The 20,771-nt window shown below is 32.3% G+C and overlaps 1 protein-coding gene across 2 annotated transcripts in view; it reads right to left on the reverse strand.

The window, feature by feature from the left end:
• LOC149409757 (zinc finger protein castor homolog 1-like) overlaps positions 1-7,981 on the reverse strand; it is a 141,544-nt gene extending 133,563 nt beyond the window's left edge. For both annotated transcript variants that reach the window (XM_089649124.1, XM_089649123.1), the window contains exon 1: positions 7,934-7,981. The gene's annotated coding sequence lies outside the window, so the exon portion shown is untranslated. The remainder of the gene's footprint in view (positions 1-7,933) is intronic.
• Positions 7,982-20,771: the final 12,790 nt, after the last annotated feature.

Here is a 20,771-nt window from a genome sequence, read left to right on the forward strand (position 1 = left end):
TGAATAATGTTGAACATTTATGACTTATAAGGATGAGCGCGGACAATTTTTCCATATTAAAACGTTCGTTTAAGGAACGAGCTTCCTGTCCTTTGTTGTGAGTTTTGTCGTATGAGGAATAAAACGCACATGAATATTAGTCCCATTAATACGTGCTTTATAATAAAGCTGAAATAACGTCAAAACGGTCTTAACGGTGATTTTTTATTATTGATTCATTTTATTGGTATTTTATCTATTTCTATAACGACAGAGCTTTTAGCTAGTCGAACTAATACGTAAATAATTAAACTAAGTCCTAACAGGAGGCCCTGAGGGAACTCGCACCTATTGCGAATTTGACAATTCTGTGTAAAGGGTCGTTATAATGAGAGGAAGGACTGAACGTGGGTGTTTAGATGGAACCTAACCATGTCGTATAGATGGATGAAATATAAATGCCTGAAAGTTTACCGGTTTGTACAATAAAAAGTTATATACACTTATAATATGATAGGATATTAAAAACATGACTAAGTTGGTGTCCCAGTAGAAGCAATCTAAAACTTATGAAGAGGTGAACTGAATACGCGAAAGAAGATTGGAGCAGAACAGGAAGGACTAAGGACTTAAGAAGAATGGTTAAGAACAGGAGTCGTTGGAAAACATTTGTGAGGAGACCTTATCCCACCCTCTCTGGGATGTAATGCCATGATGATGAAATGACTCCTAAGGGTTGCATTGTCCAAGCAATGTATCATACAGATATGCCGTACTCCCACCGATTCCGGACAGTTGGTAGTTTGATACTCTTGTTTGGTATCCTTATAACATGATGATAATTTGTAAGAACGGTTTAATCCAAGGGCATTTTGAAGTCAGTACCTAATCGTCTCCCACCTCAGTGCGGATGTGCTACCATTACTTCGCACATAGCCAGCGTCCATTATGATTTCAGTTACCTACGTGTCATTAATACATTAATAAAATCAGGCCAAGCGAATTCCTCGAGCGTTTTCTAAATAAAAGGTTTTCTCTAGCCCAAACTCAATCACCAGTGGGCAATCGCCCGCCAAAAGCGTCTGCTATACAGGAAAAGATGGCTACCGTTAGGCGCCAAAACGCTTCGAAATTCCAATTTCAAATTCAAAACACGCGGCAAAATTATTTAAACGTGGAAGCGGCGCAATCGTTCGAAATTCGAAATTAAAAAATGTCCGATTTGGGAATCAAATCACGTCTCCAGGCCTACTGTTTTCATATTTTATTAAGTACGCTCATATTTTATCGGTTTTCTCGCGTTCGATTTGTCAGAATACAATCATTATTTGTTGGAATACAAATATACAATATTATTATTTGTTGTGTGCGTGTTCAAACGCCGCATGGCACTTTGCACTGTCACTTGACTTCAACCACCGTCAATTTTAATTGATCAAATTATGCGATAAGTGCAAATTCAATTTTTTGACATTCGTAAGGTCCCGATTCTCAGCCCATTTCAGATATTAATGACAGTAACAGGGAAAGTTCAAATGTCAAAATTGTTCCTCAATTCGATGGTTATTTTATTTATTAATTTTATTTTAGTAATTTACACATTTAAGGTTACAAATTACTAATTAATTGCATATATGCTATATTTTCTCCTGCTTGATGTGGCTCCTACACAACATGTTGAACCTTTCAGTTGGTGCAGACTTTAGGTTTTCCGGCAGCGTTTTATACAGGGTTTTCCAATAAGAGGTGTTATTTTGGTATTCAATCGTAAAATATCAATGGTTTCGTTGCTTGTGTGGCACGTAGCGCCGTCTTGTTGAAAGTAAACGTTGTCCAGATCAATACCATCCGATTCCGGCCATAAAACAATATTAATCATCTCTCGATAGCGATCCATTCAGCGTAACTGTTGCTCCAGCCTCATTTTCAAAAAATTAAGGACCAATGACTCCGCCGGACCATAAACCGCACTAAACAGTCACATGTTGAGGATAGAAAGGCTTTTCAACAATAACTCTTGGGTTGTCCGAGCCCCAGATGCGACAATTTTGCTTGTTGACGAAGCCACCGAGGTGGAAATGGGCCTCATCACTCAAGATGATTTGCATTTGATTCACTCAAGTGAATTTTAATAATTTCAATGCGTTGTTGAAGCGTGTATCGTTCCATTTTTATTAAATGCGTAGTTTCTACTTGTCAAATGTCAAAATATGACAGCTTTAAAAGTAACATTTACCGAAATAGCGGGCTATTCAAAATAACACCTCTTATTGGAAAACCCTGCACAAAGTACTTCATCCCTTTATATAGTATACTATTCTGAGTATTCGCCTCGTCCTTTTTGGTAGCCTGATTTCATTGTTATCAAATAATGTAATGGAGTTTGAATTACTCCAACCTCCAACCTATTATGACTTCAGGATTGGACAATTAGGCGTCGTGGGTTCAATTATCGGCTAGCTAAGTCCTCCATCATTGCACAAGCAACATTTAACCCACTTAAATGATGGAAGTAGGAGGAATTGTAAAACTGTCTATGTTATGTATATGTTTCTCCGATTCTCTTTTAAAATAAATAATTAGAACTTTGAATAATTATTTAAAGATCATTGCAGAAGAAGACAATATTAATAGATGTAAACGAAATATGAAACAGAACAAGACACAGAAAAATAAAAAGATAACGGTCTCAACTGGGAATCGAACGCAGGATCTCGGATTTGGACCTTACGTCATTTTTTGTCAATATCGTTTTTTTTTTAATTGATAATAAAATAATTACGCTCCAATAGTCGAGTGGTTAGAGGTGTTGTCCCAGTAAGACAGAGATCCTGGGTTCGATTCCCAGTTGAAACCGTTACCTTTTTCTATTTTTCTTTGTCTTATTCTATTTCATGTTTCTTTTAGGTTTATTAGTATTATCTTCTACTTCGATATATAACTTTCATATGTATATCCTTCAAAAGTTATTCCAAATTTTTTAAATTATTTAATTACTGAAGACAATATTAGTGATTCTTAAAATCAGAAAAAGTTACGGTCGCATCTAGGAGTTGAACCCAGGACTCACGCCTGGCAAGGCGATTTGTCTGTTTCAATTTTTTGTTTAAGAATCTCTAATATTGTCTTTTATAATTAAATATTACAATTTAACGTTTTACTCATAAAGTTATTAGAAAATATATATTTATAAAAACTGAATTTTTTTATATTAAACTGTACATATTTAGCTAAAACTTTCACATCGGAAGTAATTGGAGTCCAGTTAGGTCAACTACAAAAAAGGACTAACACCGGAACACTACGGTATAAAAGGAAAACATATTCAAATGAGATGTCGTTAAAAATTAATGACTCAATAACGAACCACGTAATTCGCCTATAAATAGGACTACCTTTTTTAAATGGAAACAAAATTAAAAAGTATTCAATTGAATTAAAGGAAAACTGAAAACGACACTGTGCACTTAATCGTTGATGGCCAGAACATTTTAAAAAGCTATTTGATTGAAGAAGATGATAATACTAATAAATCTAAACAAACATGAAACAGGACAAGACACAGACAAATTAAAAGATAATGGTCACAACTAGGAATCGAACCCAGGATCTCCTGTCTTACCAGGACGGGTGTCATAAATAACTCGATCATTTTGGCATCGATCCTTTTTTAAATTGACTTACGATTGGATTACGTATAATTTGAAGAGATTCTTAAAAAATTAGTAATCTACATTTTTCTTGTAGGCATATTAAAATGAATGAACTAAAAAAAAAACATTTTCCATTGTAGGTTAACTTCCAAAAACTATCAGCAATATAGTCAATCAGTTTGCACTGTGTGAGATGTGACAAGTTACCAGGGCATCATACTTAGGCAGGAGTTCGTTGCAATTAACCGTTCGAACAATGCCGCCGATAAATTAGTAGAGAAAGACTGAGTATAACATCGTTGGTTGGTTTGTTTGTTTGTTTGTTACGCAAGTCTGGCTAAGATCTGCTCTCCAAGTTAGTGTCGCGATTCTAGAGTTTGCCCTTTGCGTTTCTGCAGATATTCCGTATGTTAGCCAACTAAACGCGGCAAGGAGGACTTATTTATACTTATCGGTTGTTCTGTTGCCTCACCACTCACCAATTCTGTTGGATGCGTGAGACGTGTCTGCACAGGGTGGACAAATGGCACATTTAATTGCGTTCAATTAAATAAATACAAAAGCATATTTAATTGCCATATATTAAAGAAATTCATGCCTTTAATTGCTATGAATTAAGGGAATATATACATTTAATTGCAATGCATTAAAAAAATCATGCAATTAATTGCGATTAATTAAATAAATACGTACATTTAAATGCGATCAATTAAATAAATTGCATTATTACATTAATTACGTTTAATTAAAGAAATTCATGCATTTACATTTAGTTGCAATACATTAAAGAAATGTATTCTGTAACTGAGATCAATTAAAGATATACAAACATTTAATTGCGATCAATTAAATAAATACATAAGCATATTTAATTGCAATAAATTAAAGAAATTCACGCCATTAATTGCGATTAGTTAAAAAAATACTTACATGTAATTGCGATAAATTAAATAAATTGCATTATTAAATTAATTACGTTTAATTAAAGAAATTCATGTCTTTACAGTTAAAGAAATATACAATTAGTTGCAATACATTAAAGAAATGTATTCTGTCACTGAGATCAATTAAAGATATACACAAATTTAATTGGGATAAATTAAATTTAAAAAAATATATTTTATTCGTGGCTTTAATTAAGACCAATTAAAGAAATAAATACATTTAATTGCGATGAATTAAATATATTCATGGCTTTAATTGCGATAAATTAAAGAAATTGATACAATTAATTACGATGAAAAGAAATATATACATAATTACGAATAAAGAAATTGTTGTAGCATTTCGCAGGGTTTGTGTTTTCGCTGTCGTTATTTTTTTCCATTTTGGGATAGCGGATTTGATGACCTTATCAATACGACTAAGCAGAATCGATAAGACAAACTAAGCTGTCGATGTAGGTATAACAATCTCGATAATTTTATCTATATCGGGAAATAATCGAAATTGAACCTTTGGCGTAAGTAGACTGTTTGTCGTTTTGAAACGTCAAATTTGAACGAGTACGTTTTGCAAATCTGATATTATTAATTATTTTAGGCCTTTGATTATTGTTTATTTTTGTGATATCTTTAATAATTATCTAGACCCCATTTCCCCCAGTTCAAATCCGTCTCCTTTTTTGTTAATTATGTTTGTCGACTTGTAGACAAACTTACCATGGGAACTAATGGGTTCGATTAACATACAATATTTTAGTCGACTTCAAATGTTAAATATCAGCAATTTGCGATCATGTTAGCAAGTGTTGACTAATTACCTATATTGTGGATAAAAACCTCTATCTTGTCTATGGACCCTAATGACTAATTACTAGCTTCCCGTGCATTGTATAGTTAGATATCAGCAATTTGCAATCATGTTAGCAAGTGTTGACTAATTACCGATATTTTTGATAAAAACCTTTATTTTGTCTAGGGACCCTGATGACTAATTGCTAGATTCCCGTGTATTGTATAGTAAAATATCGGCAATTTGCAATCATGTTAGCAAGTGATGACTAATTACCGATATTGTTGATAAAAACCTCTATCTTGTTTAGGGAACCCGATGACTAATTGCTAGATTCCCGTGTATTGTATAGTTAAATATCAGCAATTTGCAATCATGTTAGCAAGTGTTGACTAATTACCGATATTGTTGATAAAAACCTCTATCTTGTCTAGGGACCCCGATGACTAATTGCTAGATTCTCGTGTATTGTATAGCTGACAGCCCTGCTCACAGAGTGCGTTCGAGATATAAATACTTGCAAATGCCGATAATAATAATACTTATAAATGCGCGTGGAATTAGATGACAAAGACAATTGTTTAAAGCGTGAAATATAGATGGCGCCAGGTGCAACAGAAAAATATACGAAAATATAAAAAAATTCATAATATTTATTATTTGTCTTGAGACCCGGAGAGACCGATGCACCGGGGATCAATATTGCTGGCTCCTTTGCACAGGCTCCATTAAAATAACCATAGAACAGACTCAGCATGCCCACATTGCGTCTGTGCACAAGAGATGTCAAACGGTCTGTTAACAATTGGATTGTCAATCAGACGGACTGCCCTCCTTTGCACAGAATCAAGTAGGTTTAACAAGTATTGTGGCGCTCCAGTCCAGAGGTGGCTCCCAAATTCGATTTGTATAGAATATGCTAGCCCTATACAAGACGCCCAGTTTCTTGGAACCCAGATTTAGTCGGGATTCTATAGATTCCCGATATAGAGTTTAAACTCTGGCGAAACCGGGCAGTAACGAATACATAGTAATTCATAAAAAAAATATTTATCACACAAATTTTGTGTAATAAATAATCAGCTAAGTAGCTATATCAAAGTCATAATAGATTAGAATTAATTGTAATGTGAAAATAAGTAAGTAAATGGAAGAAAAAGTCCGGGACGACCGAGGAAACCATTTAAAATAACATATTATATGAGACAAACCATGAATGTAAAAGAAGCACGCGCGTGGAGTAAGAGAGTGAATAACTTGTTATCCTTTGTGCTATGCATAAAAAACCTTGTCTTATAAACATTAGTTTATCATTAAAAATAGTAAAATTGTCAATTCAAAATATTTCACCAACAAATGTAGATATAATGTCTCTCGACGCCATCTAGTGGGAAATTTAACACTCACAAAGCGTTTCCTACAAAAATAAAGTTGGTTGTTTACAGGTGATAAAAATATAATAAGCAGTGATTGTTGACTGAAGTACCAGTAGGTACGTATTGAATTATTTGGCGTGTTGGGAATAAGCCGTACGTAGCTTAGTAGTCCAGAGCACCTGACCGGACATCAGAAGGTGCGGGTTCAATTCCCATCGGTGGCACTTATTTTTACTCGGGAGATATTTTCAATCTGTATGGATATTTCAGGCGACTTATCAGTTAGTTTTACATTATTTCAAACAAAGCATAAAACTTATTTGAACTGAACAGTTATCGATTACCTACATTAAAATAATGACTGTTGGTATGCGACTCAGTATTATTATTATTTGGTATTTAGTCATTTGAAAAAATCAATTTAAATGATTTATGATTAGCATGGTTATACAACCCATTGATGATTTCAAAGTAATTTATTACCGAAGTATTCAAGGATGGGCTTGACATGTTGTTTTTTCTAACTCCGGATGTTCTAGTCATGTCAATAATTGCCTCATTCGTACCTAAACCAGGCATGATATAAATTATTAAGTGAATTAATTTACGAGAGATGGAAAGGCTGATAGAGATATTGAAAGAAGAGTAAATGCAGGTAACTCCACTAATAGAGGACTGAACGCAGTTGGCGCTAGCAAAAAATTGTTCAAAGAAGCGAAGCTAGCATTCCACAATGGAGTGCTGGTAACCTACCCTTATATATAGTAGTGAAGCTTAGAACTGGCAGAAGGATGAAAGAAGACTGAATGTAAAATCATGTATTATCGTGTGAGTTATGGGAAGATTCGCAAAGAATGCAAGGATTTGGGCATGTAGAGCGAATGAGCGAAGAAAGCAGTGGAATAAGAATATGTAAAGCGATTGTGAATAGTAGAAGTTGTCGGGAGAACCCGAGGAAGACAAGGCGCGATCAAATAAACCAGATACTTGAGTCGGACCATCTTAAGAGTCTTAAGAATAATAGAATAGTATGTATGAGATGGTAAAAATGTGAATGAGGCAAATGAGTGTGTGCCATGTCGGACTTGTTTGGCGGTCTGTCCTCTTTGCCTACCCCTGCGGGAAACTGCGTGACTATTAGTTAATAAGTTTGAAATTTCAAAAGATATTCAAAATAGGTTTATAACTTACCAAAGTAGGTTGCGTTTGTGGATAATTCCAATGTTTCTGGTAGAATCTGTAACAAAGAAAAAAAGAGATTAATTTTCAGTACATATCATATTATTGATGAATAAATGCGCCGGGTTCCCACCCAGGCATCGCGGATTCAACAATCCTCTAACTAAGTCTTCCATATTTATTATAGCGTTCAACATGCTCTTGTGTCCTGTTCAGGGTTGATCATAGCAAAACGAACTCTAAGCAGAATTCTTGCCTGAACAGACTATGCAATAATTACAATAGCGTATTATCCTAGGTTGATATTTTCAGTTGCGAACTTACCAAATACAAGAGGTCCATAAAAGAATATTTTTCTGATGGTTTGTGAATAATGTTTATATGTCCATAATTGGTTTTATTGTACTAAATAATACTTATGTACAAACTGATAAAATGTAAACTGTCGATTTCCCGAAAATTAATAAATAAATAAATATTGCTCAAGGTTAATTTTCCCACTATTATTTCATCTAAATATAATAAACACATTATGTATTCAAATAATTTAAAGTAGGCTTTTTTATGTGAATATCGTACAAGATTCCAAACTGCCTGGAACCAGTAGGACTGTGGCATCCCACAAAAAGGTGAGAAGAAGAAGACTAGGATTACCATCCACGCTTAACACTTCTTTCTTCGTTCATTCACGCCCAATCCATCTAAGAGATCCTTATTTAATTTTACTCATTATTTCTCACACGATTATACATGACTTTAGTATACAAACGCCTCATTGATCTAAACACCCAAACTAAATACATATATGCTTTACAACAAACTGTTCATATATTACTGTCAAATTACCTATCTGTTAACTCATCGAATACATATTATTTTCTTTCTTTTTGAAATATTTTGTGTGTTGTATGTAGTATTACTTTATGTTTGTGATGACTCTATGTTTGCTTCACTCAAATGTAAATTGTTAACCTCGATACAGGCTTAATCGTAATGAGGTTGAGTTTTATGAGAAAAAAACATGATTTATGTATAGTGAGATGCAATAAATAAATAAATATTTTTATAAATATCAACAAAGCTATAACACATTGTTGGCAAGTAGGTACAGTACCTATATTGAATTCCTTTTGTAAAAAAAAATCTCCATGATAACTTGTATTGTACCTGCTTATATCGTTCGTACACACTTTATTTTGTTGTATATTGTACTCCTGAACATCTTACCTATGCATGTAAAACAGGCTGATTATTCCCATACATACATATGCATGTAAAAGCCTTCAAAGCGTGAATAAATAAATGAAATTTCTGGTGGTATCTTCCAGTTTAAAAGTATCTGTTGCTCAGTTAGTCAACTAATCTCCCCTTCGAAACATATCGCCAATCAAAATAAATGTATATATTAAAATAAATAATTCGTTTAATTTAATCTGATAAAACGCATTAAAGCCACAATTAAAGGAGTGTAGGTGCTAAAAAGCCATTATGCGCAGCTGCCGCGTTGCACTTCTGGTAATGTGGATTCGCAAAGAAAATAGTTGGAATAATGTCTAGCGCTGGTCTGTGACGAATTTGTCTATCACAGGAATGCATCTAACTGCAGCAAATGCACCTCTGCTATACAGCTTTGGATGCCGAGGGTGATGCAGACATGCATCTGTAGTTCTGTATATCGTCTCTAAATATACTCTTGATGTAGTCGCTCGCACCTATGTCAGCTTTATTCAATTTATATCATTGTTGATCGAGCAGCGAATGTACAACTTTCGCTAAATAACAAGTCACGTCATTCTGATTATTACTTTTTTGGGTTATTATGTCGTGTTGCGCTTCCTCCTTCCTTGACCAACGTTTCGAACAGCGTTAAGACCTCGCATTCCAAATTCTACCGGCATATAACATACATTCTTTGAAAACTTTAAAGCTCTTAAAAAAGTATGTGTTTCTTAAGGTAAAGTTTATTCAGATTGCGAGAAACAAAAGTATGTGAAATATGGTTGTGTTATTTGAATTTATACCGATTTTTTTTTAAGTTCCTAAAAAATATATGTTGTTTTTGAAGATAATGTCTATAAATTTGTAGAGCCGAAATTGTAATTATATGAAATTCTCATGATAGGAGAAAATCGCCAAGTGTGTTCTAAAAAATATTAAAAACACATTATTTAACATGTTATAGTTATGAAAAAAATCACAGTGTATCTTTAAATGCAACATAGGCATTTATCGAGCGATTGTTGCCTTATTTTAAACTAGTCTTGTTTTATTAAATATTTTCACAATTTTCGCTTAATTATTATCTTTTTTTTAATATTTGCGCGCTCCTTCTAATATTCGTATTTACATATCTTCCTTCCAAACCATCTTCATTTGTAAAGCTTACTACGAAGCCTTAACATGCTGTATATATTTTAAAAAAATCAGTGTTTCTTTAAATACTACTTAACTCAGATATCAATAGATTTTTGCATGCAAATCATTTATATTTGCATAAATCTCCCTTTCAAACCGTCTTCAGTAATCTTCCATTTTTAACTCTCATAACGGAGCCTTAAAGTCTCCATCATCAGGGCAGGTATTTTAGTATTTGTAAGTGTGTCTTTATGTATGTACAAATGATATCTTTTTGCAAGCGTTCAATTATATAAGAGCAACATTTTTTTCTTATTGATTATCCAATAGGTATTTGATTCAGTTACAGTTCAATTGAAAATGGAACATAAGACCTTAAATACAAATCAAACATATGAAAAAATTATACGTTTAAAAAATCCTTAAATTCGCACTTTAAAAAAGAGTGGATAGCATTCTTTTGTGCAATATAAACATGTTCAGGTTACATAAAAAATACAATAAAAACTACCGGCATCCCATGACCACAGTTGTAGAATGTTTATATTGCACGAAACAGATTTATACTAAAGTTGACACTCAAGTATTATTAACAAGTAATTATTAATGTATTCCCTTTGCTTTGCGCTGATCTGAAGAAGCAGTTAAACACTTCCCGAAACTTCTGCAACAGATCCCCGATTCCCAGGAACGCAGAATCTAATTAGATGATATTATCTTTACAGATTCACCTTTGAGATGTATTTGGGAAATGCTTGCGAGAAATGATATTAAGTGTACTGTACCCAGTACCTGCGATTCGACTAATTGCTTTTACTCTGTTTTATAACGGGACAGGTGCAAAATGCATTAGAAACCAGAAATATACTTACATCAAGGACTAAATACGAATTAGATATCTTCTCTGAAAAGATAAAGCGGTAGAGATGTTTTCTGAGCATGTCAGTGTGACATTTGCAAAATAAAAATTGAAATTATTTCGCAGACTATTTTATCTATTTCATTTTAAATGCACATTAACAGTATTAATATAACCGATAGTAAACATATATTAAATAATAAAACTAATTTTAAATTTATCAACGTTCAATTAAAAATTTCTAATATTTTTATGGTGGAATATATTAATGAGTAACGACTCTCAAACGAAAAATATGAAACATAATATCAGAAAAAAAATTAGTCCCATTTAGAAATTGCATTCAGGATACAGTTAAAAATGAAGTAAGTTGATATGGTCGAATTATCTCAATGGTCAGATCACTTCCTCGGCAAGGAAGAGTTCCTGGGTTCAATTCCCATACGCGACTGAATCTTTCATATTTTTTGTCTACACTGAAAAATACCTATTATTTAATAGTAGAATCATTTTTCCGAGACGCATTACATCTTGGAACAATCAAATTCTTGTGCATGGCGTGAAATTTTCGGGAACATGAAACTACAATTTTTGTATTGTATTAATTATTGTATATTGTATTAATTATAATATATGGTATTAATTATTGAATATTGTATTAATTATTGTTTATTGTGTTAATTATTGTTTATTGTATTAATTATTGTTTATATGATTAATTATTGTTTATAGGATTAATTATTGTTTATTGTATTAATTATTGTTTATTGGAATAATTATTGTTTATTGGATTAATTATTGTTTATTGTATTAATTATTGTTCATTATATTAATTATTGTTTACTGTATTAATTATTGTTTATTGTATTTATTATTGTTTACTGTATTAATTATTGTGTATTGTATTAATTATTGTTTATTGGATTAATTATTGTTTATTGTATTAGTTATTGTGTATTGTATTAATTATTGTTTATAGGATTAATTATTGTTTATTGTATTAATTATTGTTTATCGGATTAATTATTGTTTATTGGATTAATTATTGATTACTGTATTAATTATTGTTTATTTTATTAATTATTGTTTATTGTATTAATTATTATAATTACTATATATTGAATTAATTTAATATTTTATTTATGTGAAACCGAACAAGAGTCCCAACTGCTCCCAACCTTCTGGAGCCAGTGAGACTATAGCATCACAAACGGGGAATGTTGTGAGGATGAAAAAAGTGGAGAGGGAAAAGAGATGGGTAAGTTCCTGGCTATTCAGATCTGGTCACCAAACACGGACAAAGCTATTTCAATTCTGAATGGCGGTCACCGGGGCGATACTAAGAGTATATTCCACTCTGAAACGTGCCGTAAATATACTATATATTATTTGATCTAATGAATTTTTCTTGCGCACGCCGGGATTTGAACCAGCGACCTCCAACTTGTTAGTCAAGAGTCACGGAGTCCATCTGGGGCCTCGAAGTCCAAAAAGTTCTTATTAAAATTGGCGACTACAGTTTTCACTGAAAAGATAAATCAACGTGGGATGTGGACGTGTCTGTGTGAAAGAAAAAAATAAACTTTTATTTACATCTGGTGAATTTAATTTGAAAGCATTTTGAAATACCTATATAAATAGAACATCAATTTTATTAGACTGTCTTAATAATTGGCGATATCAGTTTTCTTTCAAATCGTTACATTATGATTATTAGTTCAGTGTTTATCTAACCAGTACCATTGAGCCACCCAGTCTTCAAGGAATGTTCTTTGTTAATAAAATAATAACTAATTCGCAAGTGTTCAATTCGTTAGGTACTCCAAATGCCGCACAAGATGTTTTCTTAAAAAAAACGTTGACAAAGGTTCTCTTAATCTGTTTATTTTACTCTTATAAATATAAGATAAAGTCTCATTCTATGATATTATATCAGTTTGTTTATTATATCTTGGCATTATACTTTAAGAATAATACGCATTGTATATTGTATTGTTGGTGTTAGCGATATCTGCACGGACAAAACTTGCTGATATGAAATGCTGTTAATTAATTAAAAATCTGGTCAAATTATTCGTTTTATATTAAAAATGTGCGCATAACGAATGAATTGAAAGAGTTCCTTAAAAAGTTTCAGTCAAAATGAATTTGAATGTTTTATGAGGTTTACAGAACACGTGTTCATTCCACTGCTGATATTGATATTGACACACTGATATTGTCGCATTCCGTCGTGATATTTATCAGGAAAATAACACGTGTTCTCGAATATAAGTTGGCATCCTATCACTTTTTTAACAGGATCATTTTTCTCCGTTATAGTGATTTGTGATTTGTTTTTGGGGTATGATGCCGTTTTACGCTACCTCCTTATTTAGCCAACGTTTCGGACAGCATTGCAGTTCAGCAGCACAGCAGTCCATCATCAGGGCAGATGTGTAATTAAAAAATAAAATTACACATCTGCCCTGATGATGGACACTGCAATGCTGTCCGAAACGTTGCTAAATAAGGAGCTAGCGCAACACGGCATAATACCCCAAAAACGAATCACTATAATACTTTTGGCCGTGAAAATCTCAAATCATTTTTCTCCGTGTTCATCTTTCAGGATTGCAAAAATTAATGTGAGAATTGGTTATTTTTAAAAGGTACACTGAGAAAAATTAATATTGCTAATTTAATCTGGTAAAACGGGATTGCAGGCCTTACTAGTGAATTAATATGTTTCCTGATATTTTTTTAGTAAGTTGCGAAGTATTATCACGATGTCAGAATACGTGTTCATGAAACCTTCGTTTCTAATCGGATTACCAATAATTTAAAGAGATTCTTAGCAAATTATCAATACCTACAATTTTTTCTATGTGAACGAACTACCTTAAAAAATGTCTCAAATCATTAAATAAAGTTAATTTGATTAATTATTCATTTTTTACGTTTTCCAATTCTAATATGCAGGTGAATGAACACGTGTAAAATTATAAAAAAACTTACGTACAACTAATAACAAACCATTAACAAAATACGAATACCAGATCCAAGCGTCAAAAAATCACTTTTTCATTAAGATGACATAAACGTTTTAAAATCACGTCAACGCGTCTCAAAACTGCATAACTATTGCATTTTGGGCACAAAGACTGCACCAAGCGCTAGACATTACACCCAACATATCCGCACATAGTATATATGTCGTATAGTCTATTGATATAAGCCGGCGAACAAATTACAAATTGCACAAAACGGCGCAAACTAAACGCAACGACGCCGAATTGTATAACAGACGTCGGCGTCCCGACGCTCACTTTGTCTTGGCAGCCTATTTCCGTATAGCTGTCGATTTAGCCTTATTCCCGCGCATTACATTACAGAGGTCCTACACGCAGACGACATTTCAAAGACCTACTGATCCAATTGTGAAAAAACCGTGATATTCTTTTCGATTGTTTTTCAAAACACTTTAACACTCTTCCTGGACGTTTTTTGAAACTCTTTCTTCCCTTTTCAAAGTTGTTCTCTTATCCGTCTTTCTTTAAACGCTTCATGTATTTTTTATTGTAATTGTTTCTCTTTCATTGTGCAAAGTGTTAGGAAGAATGTATTTGTGTACCTTTAAGTGGGATTTTAAATTGTTAGGGTTGTGAAATGAAAACAATTTATTAGTGTTTAAAATATTTGAAACACATATTTGTTTATCGTAAAGATACGTTGAAACGAACAACTTGTCGACTATAATATACGAACAGTATAAAAATATATTGATTCCGGAAAATCATTCTTCCTTTGAAGCAGTAACATCATTTTCCTCCTAGGCAACATTTGTTCATTAAAGAATTTCGAAATACATGGTGTCTGGAAATTAGTAGTACATCACATTTCAAGTCGATTTTGTAGCATTACTTTTTTCGATTTGAGTTTTTTTTTCAAGTAAATCCAGTCCTTTATTTTATCCTTTGAATTAAAAATAAATAAATTAGCACATATCCGTGTTGTATATTTACAAAATCTCTTGATTAAAAAAGCTTTATTCAGTTTGGTCAAGTTTATTGATAATTATTTGAATTCAAAATAAAGTTCATGAAAAATTCATTTCAAGAATTCAGATGCATGTAAACCTGTAATGTACAGAAAATTATTTTAGTTGTCATTTTCAAACTTGGAACTTAGGTACATGATGTGAAGAAATCAGACTAGCCATAAAGTACCTACCTATAAAATATTAATAGAAAATAATTTTAATTGTCTTTTTCAAAATTGGAACTTACATGATGTGAAGAAATCAGACTAGCCATAAAGTACCTACCTACAATATATTAATAGAAAATTATTTTATTTGTCCATTTCAAAATTGGAACTTATTATGTGAATAAATCAACCTAGCGATAAAATACCGACCAATAATATATTAATAGAACATTATTTTAATTGTCATTTTTAAAATTGGAACTCATTATGTGAAGAAATCAGACTAGCCATAAAGTACCTACCTATAATATATTAATAGAACATTAGTTTAATTGTTATTTTCAAAATTGGAACCCATTATGTGAAGAAATCAAACTAGCCATAAAGTACCTACCAATAATATAATATTTTAACAGATTTTTTTTTAATTGTCATGTTAAAAATAGGAACTGATGTGCCAAGAATTCAGATAAGCGATAACCTGTAAAAAAAAATTCACCAGCAAATTAGTAATAGAAATCGGACAACTTAGAACAGTGGCAATTTAACAAACATTTAAAAAATGATATAAAGTCATTAAAAGTGATGAAAAAATAACTAGGTTAAATAGGTTAGTTTTATTTTGCCAGTGTCCTGAATTGTAATGAACGGTCCGAATTAGCTTAATTAGCCGAATTATTCTAAAATTATAATTCTTTATAATTATAGTCGAAGACAGCTTCTAACTGTTTTGTGTTTAGTAATTCAATTAATTAGCCATATAGTAATCTAAACTGAACTATAATGTTAATATTTAATTATGATTAATAATAATATAAGCAAGTCATTTAGTCTGTATGTTTGAGATACTTTGTATCAACCCTTCGCATGCTAACGCGCGATAAAGCGCCAGATATTTAGATGCTGGATGGATCCTGGATTACCCATAGAATAAGAAGAAAGTGACACTAGTAGACAGAGTACGATACTACTATTAGATATACTGATTTAATACCGAGTAATGTTAATTCAACCTCAGACAATTAGGTAAGTAACTAGAATTTACCCATCTTTTATCCTGAATTTAACAAGAAGAAAGTGTCACTAGTAGACAAAGGTTGATACTACTATTAGATGATGTACTTAATTAACGCAGAGTAAAGTTAATTCAACCTCAGACACTTAGGTAATAAACTAGAATTTAACCGTCTTTTGTCATGAATTTAACAAGAAGAAAGTGTCTCTAGTAGACAAAGGTCGATGCTACTATTAGATGATGTACTTAATTAATGCAGAGTAAAATTAATTCAACCTCAGACAATTGGGCAAGTACCTAGAATTTATACACCTTCTATCATGCATTTAATAAGATGAAAGTGACACTAATAGACAGATGACGATAGTACTATTAGATGTACTTAATTAATACAGAGTAAAGTTAATTCAACCTCAGAAAATTAAGCAAGTAACTAGAATTTATACACCTTAATAAGAAGAAAGTGACACTAGTAGACAGATGACGATACCACTACTAGATGCACTTAATTAATGTATGTAGAATAAAGTTAATTCAACCTTATACAATTAGGTAAGCCATTAGAATTTACACACCTTCTATCATACATTTATGTATTTAACAAGAAAAAAGTTACACTAGTAGACAGAGGACCATACTACTATTAACCACTCAACTACGGGAGCCGTCAAAAATCATTGCAAAAAACTTTTTACCTGGAATTTATTTGTTACCAAATTAATTAAATACAAAAAAACATGTTAATGAAACGTGTAGATTAAACTACATAGATATATAAATGGATTAACGATCAACCTCAAATTGATCTCTATCGATCGAGGTAGATAGAAGATAGATAAATGTCATTTATGTAATCGTGCGTTCATCTGTAAGGAGGAGAATTGTAGTCCACTGTATAATATATTGTAGATTGCGACGGCCGCGGATTGGCTAGTAAAGAGTGTGTTGTAGCTAAATTATTGGCACAATTGTACCAGTGCCAACTGACTTGGCTCGGTTTAGAAGAGACTACAGTTAAATTCCTTCAATCTCTCTTGATTGATTTGTGTTGGAATTCTGGCCGAGGCTGACTGCGAGATGAAACACCGCGCTAGGACCTTATACTAAGAGATAATTTCCTGCTTTTTACAGTCATTTCAAACAGGTGGTAATCTTTAAGGATGCTGAATAAAAGGAGGAGAATAATACTACAAAATAGTTTACTTCGAATTTTTCCTTGTATTATTTCTTATGTATAATTAATTTATTTAACACCCAGAGGGCTTTTACATGTAGATGGTACAATTTTAATGACAGACAATTTTGAAACATGAGAAAGAAATAATAAAAATAAAATTGCATTAAAAAATAATATATGCTAGAAACAAAATTAAAAATAACAAGAATATAAATTAAAAAATACAGCAATTTGACTAGTTTACAAAAATATAACTTCAATTTAGGAATAGTGTTGAAATAAGTCTTTTACGTGATCCACAAAATTAACAAAGTTAATATTAAATATATCGACATCACCTAAGTATTGGTTTCCCATAGTGTGAAACCGTTGTATTGGGGAGTTCGCAATGTAATTGCGCTTATGTGTGTTGCAGTGGAATAGTATATTTTGTCGTGTTGTTATTGTAGGTATTCGTAAGTTTATGCGTTGCAGAAGTTCGCAACAGTCGAATTTAGAGTTTAGAATTTTGAATAAAAAAGGTAAGTCGTTTATTTTACGCCTGTCTTCCAATATAATATTGTAACTAGTTGAAAAAATAAAGTCCAGGAGTGACGGATGTATGAATCATACCTCCCTCAATTTGATGGGTCGTGAGAGTCCGGATGGAGAACACAAAGAGTCTCCCTAAGCCGGCATCTTCCGATCCAGTCTGCCACGCAGCTGGTGGGCAGACGCATCCGCCATCAAGACCTTGACAAAACCTCACCCCCAAAAACTGCTAAGTCACCAAACGTAGCTTACCTCTTGAGGTGACCTATGCACGGAGAAAAATCAATATCGCTTATTTATTAAAAATCTCTTCAAAGTATTTATAATCCGAAGAAAAACGAAATTGCAAGCAATTTCCCGATAAACTTTAAGTAAATTCATATTATACCGGAACACGTATTCTTGCACCTGCACGAAATTCGAAAATATTCAAATTTTCATGAACACGTTCTGCCATCGTGATAATCGTAATTTAATAAAAAAATATAAGTAAACCTGTTAATTCATTGGTTAAGGCCTGCAATCCCATTTTTAACCGGATTACCGATAATTTGAAGAGGTTCTTAATAAATTAGCAATAAGTACTCATTTTTCTCCGTGTGGGGTGACCTATTACAGAGGTTTTGTCTAAATTAATAAATGGTTGCCGGGGCGGCGGTACCCTTCAAAATCAGGTTATTTGTTCATAAAAATGGGTTGAAATTTTGATTTTTGCCGAGTTGAAAGAACACTGATATCGACCTTTCTATTCCAAGGCCCCTAGAGAAATTGGAATTGATTTTTGAACAATTTCGCACGAATTAAGACAAAATTGATCTTACTTCAGACACACAAATAGGCTCGTAACACTCTTCAATCGCTTTATCTCTTCTTAACACTCTTGTTCGGTCTTAAAAAAATATATAAACGCAATCAAATTAAAAATGCCATTAAATCAAACGCAGCATTCCACACATTGCACATGCATTGGCTTTATCAGCTAAACCATCTCAAATAACACAATGATCACGTCATTTCGGCTGTATTTCGGTAGGTATGTGCAACTACTGCAGACTCATACTCTCGTGTAACCAAAATTCATTAATTAAATCATACTAACACTAATTACAACAAACTGCAGCACGGCACTGCGCATTAAAAAATATATATTTCTAAAGCCGGACACACACGACAGAGGCGTTTGGATGAGTCCATTTGGATGCGGTCCGAATTAGGGACACACGCACAATTGAGCTGAGCCTAACCAATTTGATCTATGTCACCATCGAGTGAATAACTCGAACTTGTGAACTACAACCATCCAATATAACATATGAGTGAGGTGATTTTGCACAAAAACGGCGCTATACAAAGCATCCAAATATTATTATTATCATTAAATAATTATAAGCAATAATAAGTCGCCTGAAATATCAATACAAACTGAAAATATCTTCCGAGTAAAAATAAATGCCGCCAACGGGCATCGAACGGATTTCCCGTTGGCGGCATTTATTTTTACTAGGGAGATATTTTCAATTTGTATTGATATTTCAGGCGACTAATTAATTATTTGGTATCCTTTGTGCTATGCATAAAATCTTGTCTTATAAACATTAGTTTATCATTAAAAAATAATACTATTATTATATAACTGTAGAAATATTTTAAAGAAATCATCAACAAAAAAACTGCTTCCACTAATTCCTCCTGAAAATCATACAAATAATTCTGTAATATTTTATTTATCCTTCATAATTTTTTTTTTCTTCTTTCTAAACATATTATTTTACATATGTAATTTTTATTGGAATAATTTTTCTTCTAACTTTTGAATTATACCCATCGATGTAATATAGCATTAAAGAAGATAATAATAATACATCTAAACGAAACATGAAACAGAACAAGACACAAAAAATAAAAAGGTAACAGTCTCAACTGGGAATCGAACCCAGTATATCTGTCTTCAATGCCTCTAATCACTTGGCCATATCATTCGTTTAGATTATAAGTATTATTACCATATACTACACTCCTCTTCCATCCACATTAATTGCTTCTAACGGAAGAGGAATAAATAAATAAAATAATAATAATACAATTTAATTTATTAACCAATTGTAAAACCTGAATTGTCTTATAAAAGTTTTATTATTAAAAATATATTTTATATGTATTGGTAAATACTTAAAATGTGTTTCACAATCATTTAACAAAGTTTTTTTAAATAGTAGAATGAAATAATATCAGTAGGGAAGTACGAACCTGCTGAGCCATCTAATTTTCCCAACACACGATGAGTTTTGGCTCGACGCGACGCCATTTAGTTCGTTGCGTTATTGTGTGTGTCCAGCTTAATAGCAATACTTCAACATTCTTCGAGGTTTTTGTTTCATTATTATAATAATAACGAGACAGAGATTAGCATTAACAATTCCGCATTTAACAATTACTCCCACACTTCAAAATAACAGGCAGACTTTTTATCAGCAAGCTTCGAGAAACGAGAGAGGAAAAGGAGTAGATTAAAGAAATGGAAATGGATTTCTTATCTCGGACTTTCGAGAACTCATTTCAAATGATCGCTTCGAATGCTTGACAAGACTTTAATCTCGTTTTAATCCTTTATAATTGCTTATTTATTTATTATTATTGTGTTTAATAACTCGTTGAACTCTATTTAATTTATTTAAAGCACTTAAATCAAATTTAATAATGTTTTGACTTGGTCACTTTTCATTTC

The sequence above is a fragment of the Hesperophylax consimilis genome, chromosome 29, assembly GCF_061612785.1.
Source record: "Hesperophylax consimilis isolate HC1 chromosome 29, BYU_Hcon_1.0, whole genome shotgun sequence".
NCBI classification, from domain to species: Eukaryota; Metazoa; Arthropoda; class Insecta; order Trichoptera; family Limnephilidae; genus Hesperophylax; species Hesperophylax consimilis.